Here is a 6,333-nt window from a genome sequence, read left to right on the forward strand (position 1 = left end):
GGGAGTCAGCGGTCCGCACAGAGAGAGCTCCAGCCCTAGGCCCCACTGTGCAGACCGAATCAGAAGGAAGAGAGTCCTTCGTCCTACCTGCCACATCCCTCACATCCCCCCACTGAACTTGGGAGTGGATCCGTGTTCTAAACACGAGGTGACTCTCGGTTTGCAATGGATCACAAGGGGCCGGGCTTTCCAGAGTCGGCAGGATAAAGAAGTCATTCTGGCTCGGACTCCCCCATCCCACGGTAAACGGTCGGTAACGGTCGCTGGTGACTTTAAATGAGCCGGGGCTGGCCGGGCCGGAGCCGCTATGGGGGTGGGGGGTGGGGGGGTGGGGGGGCGGTGCCTGAGGCACTGCAGAAAGTGGGCCTGAGCCTCGAGGATGGCGGTGCTGCAGGGACCCGTCCAGGCTGCTATATGGCAAGCACGAAGCCACTATGCCTACCGAGATGCGGTTTTCCTCGCAGAACGCCTCTATGCAGAAGTACACTCAGAAGAAGCCTTGTTTTTACTGGCAACCTCTTCTTACCGCTCAGGAAAGGCCTATAAAACATATAGACTCTGGAAAGGACACAGTTGTACTACACCGCAATGCAAATACCTGCTTGCGAAATGTTGTGTTGATCTCAGCAAGCTTGCAGAAGGGGATCAAATCTTATCGGGTGGAGTGTTTCATAAGCAGAAAAGCCACGATGATATTATTGTTCCTGAGTTTGCTGATTCAGCTCGCTTTCCCCGTCCATCGTTGGGACATGTATATTGCAAGGCAGATCGGCTTACCAAAGGATCAGAATGTGACCAAAAGAGCCTTCGTTGAAATCCTTTCCTCCGGTGTCCCTTTGAATCATGATGTGAAACAGGGGGGAAAAGCCAGATCCTGACCAAACATTTTGATTCACATCTCTAGAGAGCTTTAGCAACTGCCTGTCCAAGTGTTGCGCCAAAACACTGGGACCTCGTCCTAGTTTATGTCACAGACAGCCTGAGACCGTTCTTACGGAAACACCCCAGGACACCGTTGAATTAAACGGATTGAATTGAGAATCTTCCAATTCAAAGTACTCCTTGAATACAGACTCCCCAGTGTCTTCTATCGATTCAGCTGTCCTTTCACCTGATACTGTCCCACTGGGAACAGGAACTTCCATATGATCTAAACAGGTTCAACATAAACCAAAAACTGGTCGAAGTGTATTAGGAGGACCAGCAGCAGTTAGTCCATGAGCCCCAAGCGTTGGCATTTTGCCATTAGAAGCCCCAAGTCCCGGAGACGGATCCTATGGACAAAACTGCACTGGTATTAGACACCTTCTGTCGTTGACGTGCCATCCACCGGAGCCCCTTCAAAAAAGTCTGTTGCCAGAATCGGCCAAACCGGAACACAGTCTGTCTTCTCGCAGAGGGGAAAGAGCCGAAAGGTAACCCCAATTCTTGCAAAAACACAAAGTTCTGGTGCGCCGACAAGGGCAACACCTCAGGTATTGAGCCCCACTATGGCATCTCCCCCAAATGCACCGCCTCGAAGAAATTCACGACTCTTGACTAGTGACAGCTCCACAACCGAGGAGAATAGGAGAAAATTAAAAGGGAAGTTTCCACCTAAAATCCCAAACAGAAAAACAAAAAGTAAAGCTAATAAAGGAGGAATAACTCCACCGAACATAAGTGATAGCCATGGAAGTGACAAAATTGGACTCTTCCATCATTCCAGAAGGGAAAATAGCCGCAATCGCGCCTCAGATTCAGGCTTTTAATCTACAAAAAGCAGCAGCAGCGGAAGGCTTGATGAGCCTTCCTCGTGAAAGGGGGAAAGGTTATTTAGCTTTGTGTTCTCACCACGGCAAAGAAGCTGTCAGTCAGTATCTTGAGCCATCTAGCTTCTCACCACCGCAATACCGGTTGGGTACTGTGCCAAATTGGAAGGGCCTATTTTAAACTTTCAGAGTCCACGCAAGCTGAAAGAAAATTCTCAGAGGTTAGAAGGATTGAGAATTACAGAGTCGAAGGCATGGAGATCTGCTCTACAACACTTTGGCATCCTCCGAAAGATGTTGCTCTTTCAGTTCTGTCCAAAGACTTCACAGACAGGGATAAAACTTCGCCAGCCAGAGGCCTGGTGTGCTGCAGGGAACTGTTTCGGTCTGCAACGGGAACACGATATTGCGATTCAATTCTTCCAGAGAACTCTCGAAGTGGATCCAAATGATGCTTATGCCTATAGTGCATTAGGGCGTGAGCTTGTCTTCACTGAAGAATTGGACAAAGCATCAGCTTGTTTTCGAAATGCTATCAGGGTCAATCCCAGACATTGTAAGGCATGGTAAGTGGTAATGAAGTGTAAAGACAAAGCCCTATGGATGGTGCCGGTACTCGCTAGTTTTTCTGGTTAGATAGCTCTTTATTGTCACGAATTTGGTTAAAAATACTTAGGGATGGTACATAGTGCTGAATAACTTCTAACTAAGATGTTTCCTTATGAAACGTATGTCTTGAACAAACTCTGAAATGAACTCATGATCCTAGAATACCAGATCCTTATACTCAACAGTTTCAGTCTTCTAGCAAACTTTTGCAGACGCTGTAGTTGTCTTTGGTTCGTGTATGTGTTTCTTTAGTTGTGTGACTTGATTTGTTACTTTTTCTTCGAGCACCGAAGTGGTGATGGGGACAAGGAGCGCTTGGGAGATTGGAAAGGAATAGCATAGTTCACTTATCGGAGAATAGAAAAATAGATGGAAACAACTCACGAGCTGCTGCTTTTTGACAGTGTTCCAGTTTACGGAGTTACTATGAAGAACTTCACGTACCCTTTCATGTAGCGGTCTCTCTGTTTGACTCTTTTGTACTCGTGTATAAGTGGGCACATAGGAAATTACTACCTAGGTCCTATTGTGATCAACTGAATAAGACATGAGAAAGTGTGGTCCTCCCTCTGCCTCAACAGCATACTCACCGTTGACATTGATTGCATTTTTCTGGACTGACTTCATAGTTTAAACGTCAAGAGAAGGCCGGGCGCAGTGGCTCACGCCTGTCATCCCAGCACTTTGGGAGGCCGAGGCGGGCGGGTCACGAGGTCAAGAGATCGAGACCATCCGGGCCAACACGGTGAAACCCCGTCTCTATTAAAAGTATAAAGATTAGCTGGGCGTGGTGGTGGGCACCTGTAGTCCCAGCTACTCGGGAGGCTGAGGCAGGAGAATCGCTTGAACCCGGAGAGGTGGCGGTTGCAGTGAGCCGAGATCACACCATTGCACTCCAGCCTGGGCGACAGAGCGAGACGCCGTCTCAAGAGAAATACATTAAAAAAATAAATACATACATAAGTAAATATCAAGAGAAAGTATAATTCTGAAGTCATAACCCTGTGGTAGTTATTTTGTCAGATACGGTGGTCTTTGGGGTGACTTATTACAGCAGTGGCGTTCTATCATTTGATTTGCTTCTAAATCTGAAGCATTATATTACGGAAACATTTTTTGATTTGCGAATATGTTGTTCAATGGATCATATCTCATTTTGCTGTAGTAGTTACGTGGCCCGAAAGATGGCCAAAAAGATAGTGCCAGCTACTGCTGACCAACGTCACAATCAACTTGCCAATACTGCCTTCTCTTCCGATGGCTATGTTCTCCGTCCTATTTTAAGAACTCAGTTCTTCATAAGACTTGTGTCGTTTTCGATTTTTTCCCAAGTCTGGTTGATCCTTGTGTTGTGATGTTTTTAAATGTGTATTGTCTGTTCAGCTCTTTTGCAGGAGTCGCATTCTTAAAAAAATCTTAACCCTATCAAAAATTGTGTTTCAAGGAGGATTATTCAGATCGGCCAGCTTTGACTAGGAAGAGTGTAAATGCTGACGTATTTAGGTAGCTCTAAATACTGAGCAACTTTATTCTAACCACAAAATGGATAGCCTTTCTTTTGTCTTCACTTTCGCTATCATTAGCACAGTGTTTAATACCTTTTCTTCATCTATAACACAATTATAATGATATAGGAAGCCACTCAAATAAGGCAGACATGTTGCGTTGCACTTAAAAAGAAGAAGAAGAAGAAGAAGTCTCTCTGTGGCACAGAATGAGGTGTGGTTCGAATCTGGAATCTCCAGTGAAAACCAATGAAAGAGGGTGAAACCCCGTGTCTACTAAAAAAAAAAAAAAAAAAAAAAAAAAAAAAAAAAATATGAGCCGGCCATGGTGGCGCTGAGACAGGAGAATCACTTGAACCCAGGAGGCAGAGGTTCCAGTGAGCTGAGATCACGCCGCTGCACTCCAGCCTGGGGGACAGAGCAAGACTCCATCTCAGAAACAAACAAACCCACCAAGCCAGTAAAGGTGTTTAATTCGATGGTGTCAGGCTCAGGTCTCTTGACAGGATACATCCAGCACCCGGGGGGAAACGTCGATGGGTGGGGTGGAATCTATTTTGTGGCCTCAAGGGAGGGTTTGAGAGGTAGTCCCGCAAGCGGTGATGGCCTAAGGAAGCCCCTCCGCCCAAGAAGCGATATTCATTTCTGGCCTGTAGCCACCCAAGAGGGAGAATCGGGCTCTCCACAGACCCCACAACCCCCAACCCACCCCACCCCCACCCCTCCCACCTCGTGAAATGGGCTCTCGCTCCGTCAGGCTCTATTCACACCGTGTGCTTTTGGAACCTCCAGCGTGTGTGCGTGGGTTGCGTGGTGGGGTGGGGCCGGCTGTGGACAGAGGAGGGGATCAAGCGGCGGTGTCCCGCGGGTGCCCGGGACGTGGGACGTGGGGCATGGGTGGGGTGGCCAGAGCCTAGGGAACTCATCGCCGGTCAGGACGTCTCCCCTCCCGGTCCCCTCTCTGACCTACGCTCCACATCTTCGCCGTTCAGTGGGGACCTTGTGGGTGGAAGTCACCATCCCTTTGGACTTTAGCCGATGAAGGCCGGGCTCCCAAGAGTCTCCCCGGAGGCGGGGTCTTGGGCAGGCTCACAAGGATGCTGACGGTGACGGTTGGTGACGGTGATGTACTTCGGAGGCCTCGGGCCAATGCAGAGGTATCCATTTGACCTCGGTGGGACAGGTCAGCTTTGCGGAGTCCCGTGCGTCCTTCCAGAGACTCATCCAGCGCTAGCAAGCATGGTCCCGACGATCCCAGCTCCCAGCAGAGGCACTTTTGTTCACACAGGATCCTGGGCAGGAAAGTTCTCAGCAGGCTTAGGCCTCCTAGCCAAAAAGCCAAAACCACTTCTGGGATTTTTTTCAAAGAGCCAGTGGTTCCACAAGGGGCCGTGGGTAGTTGTGGAAATGGAGAGAAGTGTTTGCACATACATATTTGAGACAGAACGGACAGGGCTCGGTCACAGATCACTTAGGACACGGGCAGATGCACATGGAGAAAACTCTTCCGGCATCCTAGGGGAACAGAGGTACGATTTTTCGAGACAGTCGAGGGAGAAGCCACACCAGATTTTAGGATTGGATCTTTATTCCTATGTAGTTTCTATGAGGTATCCAAGTCCAGAAATCAACTCGCCAGTTCTGTACAGCATTCTGTAGGGAGATCAAATCTGGGATGTCAGAAGTTAAGAATTCGGGCCTTGGTGAGGGATTAGATTAGATGTACTTGAGCTTATTTTGCAAAAAAAGAGAGGGCGGGAGATAGCGAGAGCCAGAGCCAGAGACCGAGACAGACAGACAGAGAGAGAGAGAGAGAGAGAGAGAGAGAGAGAGAGAGACAGAGAGACAGAGACAGAGAGACAGAGACAGACAGAGAGAGACAACGATACACAAAGAGGGAAAGACAGAAAAAGAGAGAGAGAGAGAGACAGATAAAGAGACAGACGGAGAAAGACACAGATGGACAGAGACAGAGAGAAACAGAAAGAGAGAGAAACAGAGACAGGAAGGGAGAGAGACAGGCAGAGAGAGAGAGAGACAAACAGACAGGCAGACAGACAGGCAGAGAAAGAGAGTAAGACAGAAGGCAGACACACACACACCCCCACACCCCCCCCCACACACACACAGAGAGAGAGAGAGAGAGAGAGAGAGAGAGAGAGAGACAGAGACAGAGACAGACAGAGAGACAGAGAGAAAGAGACAGAGAGAGAAAGACAGAGAGAAACAGACAGAAAGAGAGACACAGACAGAGACAGAGAAACAGCCGACGGGGGGGGGGGGAGAGAGAGAGAGAGAGAGAGAGAGAGACAGAGAGAGACAGACAGACAGACAGGCAGAGAAAGACAGTAAGAGAGAAGACAGACACACAGAGAGAGAGACAGAGAGACAGAGACAGAGAGAAAGAAAGACAAAGACAGAGAGAGAGAGAGAGACAAACAGACAGACAGGGAGAGAGACAGAGAGAC

At 48.6% G+C, this 6,333-nt stretch overlaps 1 pseudogene; it reads left to right on the top strand.

Annotated features, from left to right (window-relative positions):
- Nucleotides 1-320: 320 nt before the first annotated feature.
- On the top strand, nt 321-2,703 carry LOC134808695 (cell division cycle protein 27 homolog; annotated as a pseudogene).
- The last annotated feature ends 3,630 nt before the right edge of the window (nt 2,704-6,333 follow it).

This window comes from Pan troglodytes, chromosome 17, assembly GCF_028858775.2.
Source record: "Pan troglodytes isolate AG18354 chromosome 17, NHGRI_mPanTro3-v2.0_pri, whole genome shotgun sequence".
NCBI lineage: Eukaryota > Metazoa > Chordata > Mammalia > Primates > Hominidae > Pan > Pan troglodytes.